Below are 13931 nucleotides of genomic sequence, written 5' to 3'. Positions count from 1 at the left end.
GCCGGACCTCACCACCCTAGCCTGACCTTACCGCCCCCAGCCTGACCCTCACCACTGTCCAACATTGCCCCCAGCCTGACCCTCACCGCCGTACAACACCACCCCCAGCCTGACCTTCACTGCAGCCCACACATCGCCCCCAGCCTGACCCTCACTGCCGTCCAACACCAGTCCCAGCCTGACACTCACTGCCGATCATATACCACCCCCAGCCTGACCCTCACCGCCGTCCAACATTGGCCCCAGCCTGATGATCACTGCTGCCCACACACCACCCCCAGCCTGACCTTCAGCGTCATCCAACACCGCTCCCAAACTGACCTTCAATGTCACCCACACATTGCCCCATAGCCTGACACTCACCGTCGTCCACTAACCGCCCCCAGCCTGACCCTCACCAGCATCCACATGATATCCTCAGCCTGACCCTCACCACTGTCCACTCACCGCCCCCAGCCTGACACTCACCGCCGTTCACTCACCACACCCAGCCTCACCCTCAACAGCATCCACACACCACCCCCAGCCTGACCCTCACCGCCGTCCACACACTACCCCCAGCCTGGCCCTCACTACCATCCACACTCCATGCCCAGCCTGACCCTCACAGCTGTCCACACACTGCCCCCATCCTGAACTTCACCGCTGTCCACACACCACCCCCAGCCTGATCCTCACCGGCATCCACACAACGCACCCAGCCTGACCCTCACCGTTGTCCACACTGCGCCTCCAGCCTGACCCTCACCGCCATCCAACACTGCCCCCAGCCTGACCCTCACCGCCGTCCAACACCAACCCCAACCTGACCCTTACCGCTGTCCAACACCACCTCCAACCTGAGCCACACCGCCATTCAACACCGCACCCAGCCTGTCCCTCATCGCTGTCCAACACCGCCCCCAGCCTGACCCACACTCCTGTCCACACATCGCCCGAGACTGGCCCCCAGTGCCATCCACACATCGCCACTAGCCTGACCCTCATGGCCGCTGAAACACCGCCCCAGCCTGATCCTCACCACTGTCCACACAACATCAACAAACTGATGCTCACTGCTGTCCACACACCACCACCTGCCTGACCCTCACTGTCATCAACACACCGTACCCAGCTTGACCCTCAATGCCGTCCACACACTGCCCCCTGCCTGACCCTCACTGCCGTCCTCACACTGCCAAAGCCTGACCCTCACTACTACCCACACACCGCCCCCTGCCTGACCCTCTCTTCCATCCAGACACCGCCGCAGCCTGACCCTCAACATCCTGACACAACACCCTCAGCCTGACCTTCAAAGCCCAGATACACCGCCCCAGCCTAACCCTCAACCCCGCCCACACACCGTTCCCAGCCTGACCATCACCGCCATCCACACACTGCCACCAGCCTGACCCTTGCTGCCCCTGACACACCGCCCCCAGCCTGACCTGTACCGCCCGGACACACCGCCCTCAGCCTGATTCTCACCGCCCCACACACACCACCCCCAGCCTAACCCTCACCGCCATCCAACATCATACTCAGCCTGACCCACACTGTCGTCCACACACCGCCCTCAGCCTGACTCTCACCGCTGTTGACACCTCATACCCAGACTGACCCACTCCACCGTCCACACACCGCCCCCAGCCTGACCCTCACTGCTGTCCAATGTGGCTCCCAGCATGTCCCTCATGGCTGCCCACACACCACCCCTGAAGAAGGGCTAATGCCCAAAACGTCGATTCTCCTGTTCCCTAGATGCTGCCTGACCTGCTGCGCTTCTCCAGCAACACATTTCCATCACACACCACCCCCAGCCTGACCCTCACTGCCGTCCACACACCGCCGCCAGCCTGTCCCTCATTGCCATCCACACACTGCCCCCAGCCGGACCCTCACCGCACTGACACACCAGCCCCAGCCTGACCCTCTCTGCCACCCACACACCGCCCCCGGCCTGACCCTCACCACACCAACACACCATGCCCAGCCTGACCCTCACCGCACTGACACACCAGCCCCAGCCTGAACCTCTCTGCCCTCCACACACCGTCGCCAGCCTGACCCTCACCAACCCCAGCCTGACACTTACCACCTCAGCCTGTCCCTCAATGCCGTCCACAATCAGCCCCCAGCTGGACCCTCACCGCCGTCCATACACCACCCAATTCCTGACGCTCACTGCCGACCACATACCGGCCCCAGCCTGACCCTCATCGCCGTCCAACAACACCCACAGCCTGACCTTCATAACCGTCCACACACCGCCTCCAGCCTGACATTCACCGCTGCCCCCACACCCAACCCCATCCAACACTGCCCCCTCCCACAATCACATCCAACTTCACACCCTCCCACTTGCCCCATCAATCACCGCCCCCTCCCCAACCCCATCAATCACCGCCCCCTCCCCAACCCCATCAAACACTGCCCCCCTCCCCAAACCAGTCCAACACTGCCCCCTCACCCCAGCTCCGTCTAACACCGCCCGCTCAATTAACTCCATCCATCACCAGCCCCTCCCCACACCCCGTCCAACATCGCCCTCTCCCCAAACCCATCCAACACCACCCCCTCCCCAAACCTGTCCAACACTGCCCACTCCTGCAGCCCAGTCCAACACTGCCCCCTCCTCAAACCCGTCAAACACCGCCCCCTCTCCAAACATGTCCAACACCGACCCTCCCCAAAACCGTCCATCACCGCCCCCTCCCAAACCCAGTCAAACACCACCCCCTCCCTAAACCCGTCCAACATCATCCAACAGCCCCCTCTCCCAGCCCCGTCCAACAACAACCCTCCCCCAACCCTATCCATCACTGCCCCCTCCCCAACCCCGTTCAACACCGCCCCTTCCCCAACACCGTCCATCATTGCCCCCTTCCCCCCAACTCCGTCCAACACCTACCCCTCGCCCTAACCCCGTCCATCACTGCCCCTCCACCAAACACCATCCAACACCGCCCCCTCCCCAACCCCGTCCATCATTGCCCCCTCCCCAATCCCCTCCGTCATTGCCCCTTCCACCAACCCCGTCCAACACCGCCCACTCCTCCAACCCCATCCAACTCCGCCCCCTCCACCAAACCCCATCCATCACCGCCCCCTCACCGCAACCCCGTCCATCACTGCCCCCTCCCCCAATCCCGCCCAACACTGCCCCCTCCACCAACTCCGTCCAACACTGCACCCTGCCCAACACCATCCAACACCGCCCCCTCTCCCAACCTGTCCAAAACCGCCCCTTCTACCAACCCCGCCCCTCCCCCAACCCCATCCAACACCGCCCCTCCCTCAACCCCGTCCAACAATGCCCACTCCCCAGCCCCGTCCAACAATGCCCTCTCCACCAACCCCATCCAACAATGCCCTCCCCCCAACATCATCCAACGCCACCACCTCCCCAATCCCGTCCAACACCGACCCTCCCCAACCCCGTCCAACACTGCCCCCTCACCCCAAAACCGTCCATCACTGCCCCCTCCACCAACCCCGTCAAACACCGCCCCAATCCCTAACACCATCCAACACCGCCCACTCGCCCAGCCCCGTCCAAAATCGCCCCTCCCAAACACCGTCAAACACCGCCCTCTCCCCAACCCCGTTCAACCCTGCCCCCACCCCAACCCCTTGAAACACCGCCCCCTCCCCAACCCATCACACACCACCCCCTCCCCCAACATAGTTCAACACCACCGCTTCCCCAACCCGTCCAACATCGCCCCCTCCCCAAACCTGTCCAACACCGTCCCCTCACCCCAACCCCGTCCATAACTGCACCCTCCCCACAACCCCATCAAACAACGGCCCCATCTCCAACACTGTCCAACACCACACCCTCCCCAACCCTGTCCAACACCGCCTCCTCCACAATCCTGTCCAACACTGCCCCCTTACCCCAACGCCGTCCATCACTGCACCCTCCCCAACCCTGTCAAACACCGCCCCAATCCCCAACACCATCCAACACCGCCACCCAACACTGTCCATCACTGCCCCCTCCTCAAACCCGTCCAACACCGCCCCCTCCTCAAACCTTACAACACTGCCCCCTCCACCAACACCAGCCAACACTGCCCTCCCCCCAACACCATCCAACGCCACCACCTCCCCAATCCCGTCCAACACCGACCCTCCCCAACCCCGTCCAACACTGCCCCCTCACCCCAAAACCGTCCATCACTGCCCCCTCCACCAACCCCGTCAAACACCGCCCCAATCCCCAACACCATCCAACACCGCCACCCAACACTGTCCATCACTGCCCCCTCCTCAAACCCGTCCAACACCGCCCCCTCCTCAAAACTTACAACACTGCCCCCTCCACCAACACCAGCCAACACTGCCCACACCCCAGCCCCGTCCAAAACCGACCCCGCCGCTAACCCGTCCTACACCGCCCCTCCCCAAATCCGTCCAACACTGGCCCCTCACCCCAACCCCGTCATCACTGCCCCTTCCCCCAACCCCATCAAACACCGGCCCCATCCCCAACCCTGTCCAACACCGCTCCCTCTCCAACACCATCCAACACTGACCCCACCCCAACCTGGTCAAACACTGACCCCTCCCTAACCCCGTCAACACCGACCCATACCCAACCAAGTCCAACACCGCCCCCTTCCCCAACCCCATCAAACACTACCCCTCCCCAACACTGTCCAACACCACTGCCTCCCCAACCCCGTCCGATACCGCCCCCTCCCAATCCCGTCCAACACCGCTCCCTCCCCCAAAGCTGTCCAAAACCGCCCCCTCCCACAACCCTGTCCAACACAGCTCCCTCCCCAACCCAGTCCCACACCACCCCATCCCCAATTCCGTCCAACACCGCCCCCTCCACCAACCTCATCCAACACCGCCCCTCCCTCAACCCCGTCCAACATCGCCGCCTCCCCAATCCCGCTGCCTCACCAACCCCGTCCAACAACACGTCCTCCCCAATACTCTCCAAAACCACACCATCCCCAAACCCGTCCAACACCGCACCCTCCTCAACCCCGTCCCACATCACCCCCTCCCCCAGCCCCGTTCAAAACCGCGCCCTCCCGAACACGGTCCAACACCGTCCCCACCCCAATGCTGTCAAACACTGCTCCTCCACCCCAACACCGTCCAACACCTCCCCAACCCCCAACCTCGTCCCACACCGCCCCATCCCCAACACCGTCCAACAATACCACCCCCCAAACCCCATCCCACACCACACCCTCCCCAACCCGTCCCATACCTCCCCCTCGCCAACACCATCCAACACCGCCCTCTCCACAACCCTGTTCCACAACACCTCCTCAACCAACCACATCCCACACCACCCGCACCTCCAACACCGCCCAACCACACCGCCTCCCCAACCCCGTCCGACACAGCCCCCTGCCTCAATGCCGTCCCACAACGCCCCATCCCCCAACCATGCCTAACACCGACCCCTCCACCATCATCGTCCAAAACCACCGTTTCACCAACCCCGTCCAAGACCACCCCCTCCCCAACCCCGTCCAAAACCTCCCCCTCCCTAAAACCGTCCAACACCGCACCCTCCCACAACGTGTCGAACACCGACCCCTCCCCAACCCTGTCCAACACTGTCCCTCCCCCATCTCCGTCCAACACTGCCCCCTCCCCAACCCCGTCCAACATTGCCCCCACCTGTGAACCCCTTCAAACACCACCCCCTCCACAACCCTATAAAACACCACCCCTCCCCAACCCTGTCCAACACCGCTCCCTCACCCAATCCCGTCCAACACCGCCCCCTCCCAAACCCAGTCTAACTCTGCCCCCTACCCCAAACCATGTCCAACACTGCCCGCTCGCCCAACCCCGTCAAACACCGCCCCCATCCCGAACACCATCCAACACCGCCCCCTCCCCACCTCCGTCCAAAGCTGCCCCATCCCCCAACACCGTCCAACACCATCATCCCCTCCCCCAACTCCGTCTAACACCATCATCCCCTCCCCCAACACCGTCCAACACCATCATCCCCTCCCCCAACACCGTCCAACACCATCATCCCCTCCCCCAACACCGTCCAACACCATCATCCCCTCCCCCAACACCGTCCAACACCATCATCCCCTCCCCCAACACCGTCCAACACCATCATCCCCTCCCCCAACTCCGTCTAACACCGCCCCCTCTACCAACACCATCCAACACTGCCCACTCCCCCTGCCCCGTTCAAAACCGCTCCCTCCCCAACCCAGTCCAACACCGCCCCATCCCCAACCCCATCCAAAACCACCCCCTCCCCAACCCCGTCCAAAACCGTCCCCTCAAAACACCGTCTAACACTTCCCACTCCCCGCAACCTAATCCAACACTGACCCCTCCCCCCAAACCCATCAAACACCGACTCATTCCCAACACCGTCCAACACCGCCCCCTCACCCAACCCCGTCCAACACCGCCCCCTCCCCAACCCCGCCCAACATTGTCCCCTCCCGCAACTCCGTCCAACACCACCCCCTCCACCAACTCCATCCAACACTGCCCACTCCCCCTGCCCCATTCAAAGCCGCCCCCTTCCCAATCACGTCCAACACTACCCCTTCCCCAACCCAATCCAACACCACACTCTCCCCCAACCCCGTCCAACATCGCACCCTCCAAACTTCGTCTAACACTGCCCCCTCCCCCCAACCTGGTCCAACACTGACACCTCCCCACAACCCTATCAACTCCGACCCCTCCCCAACCCCATACAACACTGACCCCTCCCCAAACCCGTCCAACACGGCCACCTCCACAACCCCGTCCAACACCTCCCCCTCCCAAACCCCGTTCAACACCGCACCCTCCCCCAACCTATTCCAACACCTCCCCTCCCCAACCCCGTCCGATACCACCCACTCCCCAACGCCGTCAAAACCACCCCCTCCACAAACCCGTCCAACACCGCATCCTTCCCAACCCCGTCGAACACCTCCCCTCCCCCAACACCGTCAAACACCGCCGCCTCCCCAACCCTGTCCGACACTGCCCACTCCCCAACCCCATCCCACAACACCCCCTCCCTCAAACCTGTCCCACACTACCCCCAACCAACATTGCCCCCTCTAGTGAACCCCTTCTAACACCACCCTCTCCCCCAACACCGTCCAACACCGCTCACTCCCCAGTTCCGTTCAAAACCGCCCCCTCCACCAACACTGCCCCTCCACCAACACTGCCCATTCCCAAAACCTAGTCCAACAACTCCCCCTCCCCAACCTCGTCCAACAGCGTCCCCACCCCAACACTGCCCAACACCGCCCAACTCCCCAACCCCGTCCAACACCGTCCCCTCCCCCAAACACGTCCCACACCTCCCCTTCCCCAACACCGTCCAGCACTGCCACCTCCCTAACCCCGTCCGACACTGCCCCATCCCCAACCCTGTACCACAACACCCCCCACCCAAACCCGTCCAACACCACCCACTCCCCAAACCCATCCCATACAAATCCCGCACCTAACACCATCCAACACTGCCCCCATATTCAACCCTATCACACACCACCCCCTCCCAATCCCCGTCCAAAACCGCCCCCTCCCCAACCCAGTCCAACAGTGACCCCTCCCCAATCCCGTCCAACACTGCACTCTCCCCCAACCCCATCCAACACCTCCCCCTCCCCCCAACCCCGTCCAACACCTCCCCCTCCCCCAACCCCGTCCAACATCGCCCCCAGACCAACACTGTCCAACACCGCCCCACCCCAAACCCCGTACACCACTGCCCCCTCCCCAACCCTGTCCCACAACACCCCCTCCCCAAACCCGTCCCACACCACCCACTCCCCCAATGCCGTCCAACACCGCCCCACCTCAAACCCCGTACACCACTGCCCCCTCCCCAACCCTGTCCTACATCACCCCCTCCCCCAAACCCATCCCACAACAACCCCTTCCCAACACCATCCAACACCCCCAATTTCAACCCCGTCCCACACCACCTCCTCCCAAACCCCGTCCATCACCGACCCCACCCACAACCCCGCCCAACACCACTACCTCCCGCAAACACATCCAACACCACCCCCTCCCCAACCCCGTCCAACACCACCCCCTCCCCAACCCCGTCCAACACCACCCCCTCCCCAACCCCGTCCAACACCACCCCCTCCCCAACCCCATTCAACACCACCCCCTCCCCAACACGGTCCAACACCACCCCCGCCCCAACCCCGTCCAACACTGCGCCCTCCCCCAACCCCGTCCAACACCACCCCCTCCCCAACCCCGTCCAACACCACCCCCTCCCCAACCCCGTCCAACACTGTGCCCTCCCCAACCCCATTCAACACCACCCCCTCCCCAACCCCGTCCAACACCACCCCCTCCCCCAACCCCGTCCAACATTGCCCCCTCCGAAACCCCGTCTAAAACTGCCCCCTCCTCATCCCCGCCCAACACCGCCCTCTCCTCAACCCTGCCCAACACCACCCCCTCCCCAACACCATCCAACACTGCCCCCTCCCCAATCCCGTCCAACATCGTCCCCTCCCCCAACTCAGTCCAACACCGCCCCCTCCCCAAAACCCATCCAAAACCGACCCCAACCCAATCCCGTCCAAAACTGCACTCTCCCCTGACCCCGTCCAACACCTCCCCCTCCCCCCAACCCCGTCCAACACCGGCCCCTCCCAAACCCTGTTCAACAGCGCATCCTCCCCCAACATAGTCCAACACCTCCCCCACTCCCTCCCCCTCCCCTACCCCGTCCAACACTGCCCCCACCACAACACCCACCTCCCAACCCCGTACAACACTGCCCCCTCCCCAACCCTGTCCCACAACACCCTCTCCCCCAAACCCGTCCCACACCTCCCCCTCCCCCAACACCGTCCAACACCGCCACCTCCCCAACCCTGCCCGACACCGCGACCTCCCCAACCCTGTCCCACAACACCTCCTCCCCCAAACCCGTCCTACACCACCCCCTCTCCAAACCCATCCAACACCGCCCCCATCCCCAACACTGTCCAACACCGCCCCCTCCTCAACCCCGTCCAACATCACCCCCTCCCCCAAAACCGTCCAATACCGCCCCGTCCCCAATTCTCGTCCAAAACCGCCCCCTCCCTCAACCCCGTCCAACACCATCTCCTCCCCCAACACCGTCCAAAACCACCTCCTCCCCCAACCCAGTCCAACACCGACCCCTACCCAATCCGGTCCAAAACTGCACTCTCCCCCAACACCGTCCAAAGCCTCCCCCTCCCCCCAACCCCGTCCAACACCGGCCCCTCACAAACCCTGTTCAACAGCGCATCCTCTCCCAAACTAGTTCAACACCTCCCGCTCCCCTCCCCTACCCCGCCCAACACAGCCCCCACCACAACACCCTCCTCCCAACCCCGTCCAACACCGGCCCCTCCCCAACCCTGTTAAACAGCGCATCCTCTCCCAAACTAGTTCAACACCTCCCGCTCCCCTCCCCTACCCCGCCCAACACAGCCCCCACCACAACACCCTCCTCCCAACCCCGTACAACACTGCCCCCTCCCCAACCCTGTCCCACAACACCCTCTCCCCCAAACACGTCCCACACCACCTCCACCCCAAACCCGTCCCACACCAACCCCTCCCCCAACACCGCCCAACACCGCATCCTCCCAAACCCCATCCCACACCACACCCTCCCCAAACCCGTCCCACACCTCCCCCTCCCCCAACTGCGTCCAACACTGGCCCCTCCCCAACCCCTTCCCATACCACCCCTCCCCCAAACCCGTCCATCACCGCCCCACCCACAACCCCGTATGACACTACCCCCTCCCCAACCCTGTCCCACACCACCCCCTCCCTCAAACCCGTCCCACACCACTCCACCCCCAAACCCATCCCACACCAACCCCTTCCCCAACACCATCCAACACCGCCCCCACCTTCAACCCTGTCCCACACCACCTCCTCCCAAACGCCGTCCAACACCAACCCCACCCCCAACCCTGCCCAATACCTCTCCCTCCCCCAAACCCGTCCTACATCGACCCCTTCCCAATCCCGTCCAACATTGCACTCTCCCCCAACCCCGTCCAACACCCCCTCCTCACAAACCCTGTTCAACACCGCACCCGCCCAAAACCTAGTCCAACACCTTCCCCTCCCCAACCCCTTCCAACAGCGCCCCCATCCCAACACTGTTCAACACCGCCAAATCCCCAACACCGTCCAGCACCGCCCCCTCCCCAACCCTGTCAAACACTGCTCCCTGCCCCCAAACCTGACTAACACCGCCCCCTTACCCCAAACCCGTCCATCACTGCACCTTACCCCAACCCCATCAAACACCGGTCCCATCCACAACACCATCCAACACTGCCCCCTCCACCATAACCACCCAACACTGCCCACTTCCCCAGCCAAGTTCAAAACCGAACACCTCCCCAACCCTGTCCAACACCAGACCCTTCCCAACACCATCCAACACTGCCCCTTCCCCAACCCGATCAAACACCGCCCCCTCCCCAACACCATCCGACACCGCCCCCTCTCCAACACCATCAAAAACTGAACCCTCCCTAACGCAGTCAAACACCGACCCCAACCCAACCCCTCCATCACTGCCCCTCCCCCAACCCCATCAAACACCACGCCCTCCCCCAAACCTGCCCAACATTGCACCCTCCCGAACACCATCCAACACCGCCGCCTACCCAACCCCGTCCGACACCGCACCGTCCCCAACCCCGTCCAACACCGCCCCCTCACCAAACCTGTCCAACACCGCCCCCTCCCCAATACCGTCCAAAACTGCCCCCTCCCTCAACCGCTTCGAACATCGCTCCCTCCCCAACCATGTCCAACACCGCTGCCTCACCAACCCCGTCCAACAATGCCCCCTCCCCAACCCCATTCAACATCACCCCCTTCCCATCCCCGTCCAACACCGCCCCCTCCGAAACCACATCCAAAACTGCCCATCCCTCCAACCTGGTCCAACGCTGCCCCCTCCCCGCGACCCCATCAAACACCGCCCCATCCCCAACATCGTCCAACACCGCCCCCTCCTCAACCCGTCCAACACCACCCCCTCCCCCAACACCATCCAACACCGCCCTCTCCCCAACCCAGTTGAACACCGCCCCCTCCCCAACCCAGTCCAACACCAACCCCTCCCCGAAACCCATCCAACACCGACCCCTCCCCGAAACCCATCCAACACCGACCCCTCCCCGAAACCCATCCAACACCGCCCCCTCCTCAACCCGTCCAACACCACCCCCTCCCCCAACACCATCCAACACCGCCCCCTCCCCAACCCAGTTGAACACCGCCCCCTCCCCCGACCCAGTCCAACGTCGACCCCTCCCCGAAACCCATCCAACACCGGCCCCTCCCCAAACCCGTCCAACACCGGCCCTTCCCAAACCCTTTTCAACAGTGCATCCTCCCCCAACCTAGTCCAACACCTCCCCCTCCTCTACCCCGCCCAGCACCGCCCCCACCCCAACACTGTCCAACCCCGCCCCACCTCCCAACCCCCTACAACACTGTCTCCTCCCCGATCCTGTCCCACAACACCCCCTCCCCCAAACCTGTCCCACACCACCCCCACCCCAAACCCGCCCCACTCCAACCCCTCGCCCAACACCGCCCAACACCGCCGCCTGACACCGCTCCCTCCCCAAACCCGTCCAACACGGCCCCCTCCCCCAACCCCATTCAACACCGCCCCCTCCCCAACAACATCCAACACCGCCCACTCCACCAGCCCCTTCAAAACCGACACCTCCCCAACCCCGTCCAACACAGCCGCCTCCCCAAACCCGTCCAACACCACCCCCTCCCTCAAACCCGTCCCACACGACTCCCTCCCCCAAACCCATCCCACACCAACCCCTTCTCCAACACCATCCAACACCGCCCCCACCTTCAACCCTGTCCCACACCACCTCCTCCCAAACGCCGTCCAACACCAACCCCACCCCAACCCCGCCCAACACCTCTCCCTCCCCCAAACCCGTCCCACATCGACCCCTTCCCAATCCCGTCCAACACTGCACTCTCCCCCAACCCCGTCCAACACCCCCTCCTCACAAACCCTTTTCAACACCGCACCCGCCCAAAACCTAGCCCAACACCTTCCCCTCCCCAACCCCTTCCAACAGCGCCCCCATCCCAACACTGTTCAACACTGCCAAATCCCCAACACCGTCCAGCACCGCCCCCTCCCCAACCCTGCCAAACACTGCTCCCTGCCCCCAAACCTGACTAACACTGCCCCCTCACCCCAATCCTGTCCATCACTGCCCCTTACCCCAACCCCATCAAACACCGGTCCCATCCACAACACCACCCAACACTGCCCCCTCCACCAACACCACCCAACACTGCCCACTCCCCCAGCCAAGTTCAAAACAGAACACTGTGCAGGATAGGGGACTCTGCGACCCCCCATCAGGCACTCTGCTTCCCTTCCCAAGAACAAAGACACGGAGTTCGTCCAAAACAATTTATTCAATTCTGCAGAACCGGGTGTTACCTCAATGGCTTCCCACGAGGCACACACACAGATTGTAATCCCCGCACGTTATATTCATGTAGGAGTGGGCGGGGCCTTCTACTGTCTCAGCCAATGAGTGTTAAAGTTCCCCACTGTCCTCCTGATGGATGAGATTATTTGGTTATTCACCCAGCCAATCAGTGTTCGAGTTCCCCGCTTCTCCCTTATATGGATGATGACGTACAGCCGTGGTTGTGGGCGGTCCCTCAGCCACGAGGAAAGCTGTTTCCATTGTTCCATTCATGAAAATCTGGGGGAGTGTCTGCTCGTGCTTACTACAAGGTAGAGAAGACTAAAATGGTGGCTTTGTACTTACTATGTGCTTACTACAGCAGTTAATGATTTAAAAATTACACCACCCCCTACAAATCCCCCGTGTCTTTTCTTACGGTTTGTAATTTTTAAACTGGGAGTTTCTTCTCCAGGGCGTCCAATAGCTCCCGAGCTTGTTTATCAAGCTGCCCGTCTCTAATGCTACCCCCGCCCAAGAGGGATTCAGACTGTTCTATCTCGAGGTTCATCCTTTCGACCTGCCCATAAGGAACATCCCTCTTAGTAAGGGCGGTTTCGATCAGTCGCTGAGTTAACCCCCTGGCGCAGGGAATGATGCAACACCCGAGGGCAGTTAGTACCCCTGCCACCACTATACATGAGACGAGAAAGGAAACGACCACCCCCTTCCATTTACCGAACCAAGCTTCCAACCAACCCGTGAGGCCAGAATCAACGCCTGAGTTTTCGGCGAGTTCATCCGCCAATGTGGTGAGCCCATCCAGGGCGCGGGTGATGGACCCATCAGGGGCTGTGTTGTTGGGGATGAAAGTGCAGCACTGAGTGCCTATCATGACACAAACACCCCCCTTCTCTGCTAACATCATGTCCAGGGCCAACCTATTTTCCCACGCCATTCTGCTAGTGGCGTCTAGTTGTTCTGCCATTCCCTTCACTGCATCCCGAGTATAATTAATGAACCTCTGCTGATTGTAGTAAATATAATTAATCCAATCCACGTTCTTATTGATGGTAACCCACCAGAACAGTGACGACTCAAAACCCGCCGCTATCTGGTTCCTAGCCTTGTATTTATCAGGAACACCCCTGGGGACCCCTATGACATCTAAATATATATTATCATCAAAAGAGGTCTCCAAAGCCCTTAGTTCTTCTACTGGAACGGGGTTGCTCTTGTTTTTCGAATGCCACGGTGAATGGGATGGCCAATTGAACGATTGCACAAGTGCCCGCCCATTTTTGGGGCAGGGTCGGTCGCAGAATCCTCCCACCACAGTACCACCAGAGGTCTGCCCTAGGCACATGAATGTGGGAGTAATTCCTGCCCCCGGTAGTTTCGTTGACCCGCCGAATTGATCCGCTGCACTTGTCAAATGTCCCCACATCATTGTCCCATTGCGGTCCCGTCCGAGAGACGCAGGCTTGGTGCGTACCCGTT

The sequence above is a fragment of the Chiloscyllium plagiosum genome, unplaced genomic scaffold, assembly GCF_037043375.1.
Source record: "Chiloscyllium plagiosum isolate Xiang-an unplaced genomic scaffold, Cpla_swu_hap1 HiC_scaffold_29, whole genome shotgun sequence".
NCBI lineage: Eukaryota > Metazoa > Chordata > Chondrichthyes > Orectolobiformes > Hemiscylliidae > Chiloscyllium > Chiloscyllium plagiosum.
The sequence above is the reverse complement of the archived record's forward strand: the minus strand, read 5'-3'. Positions refer to the sequence as shown.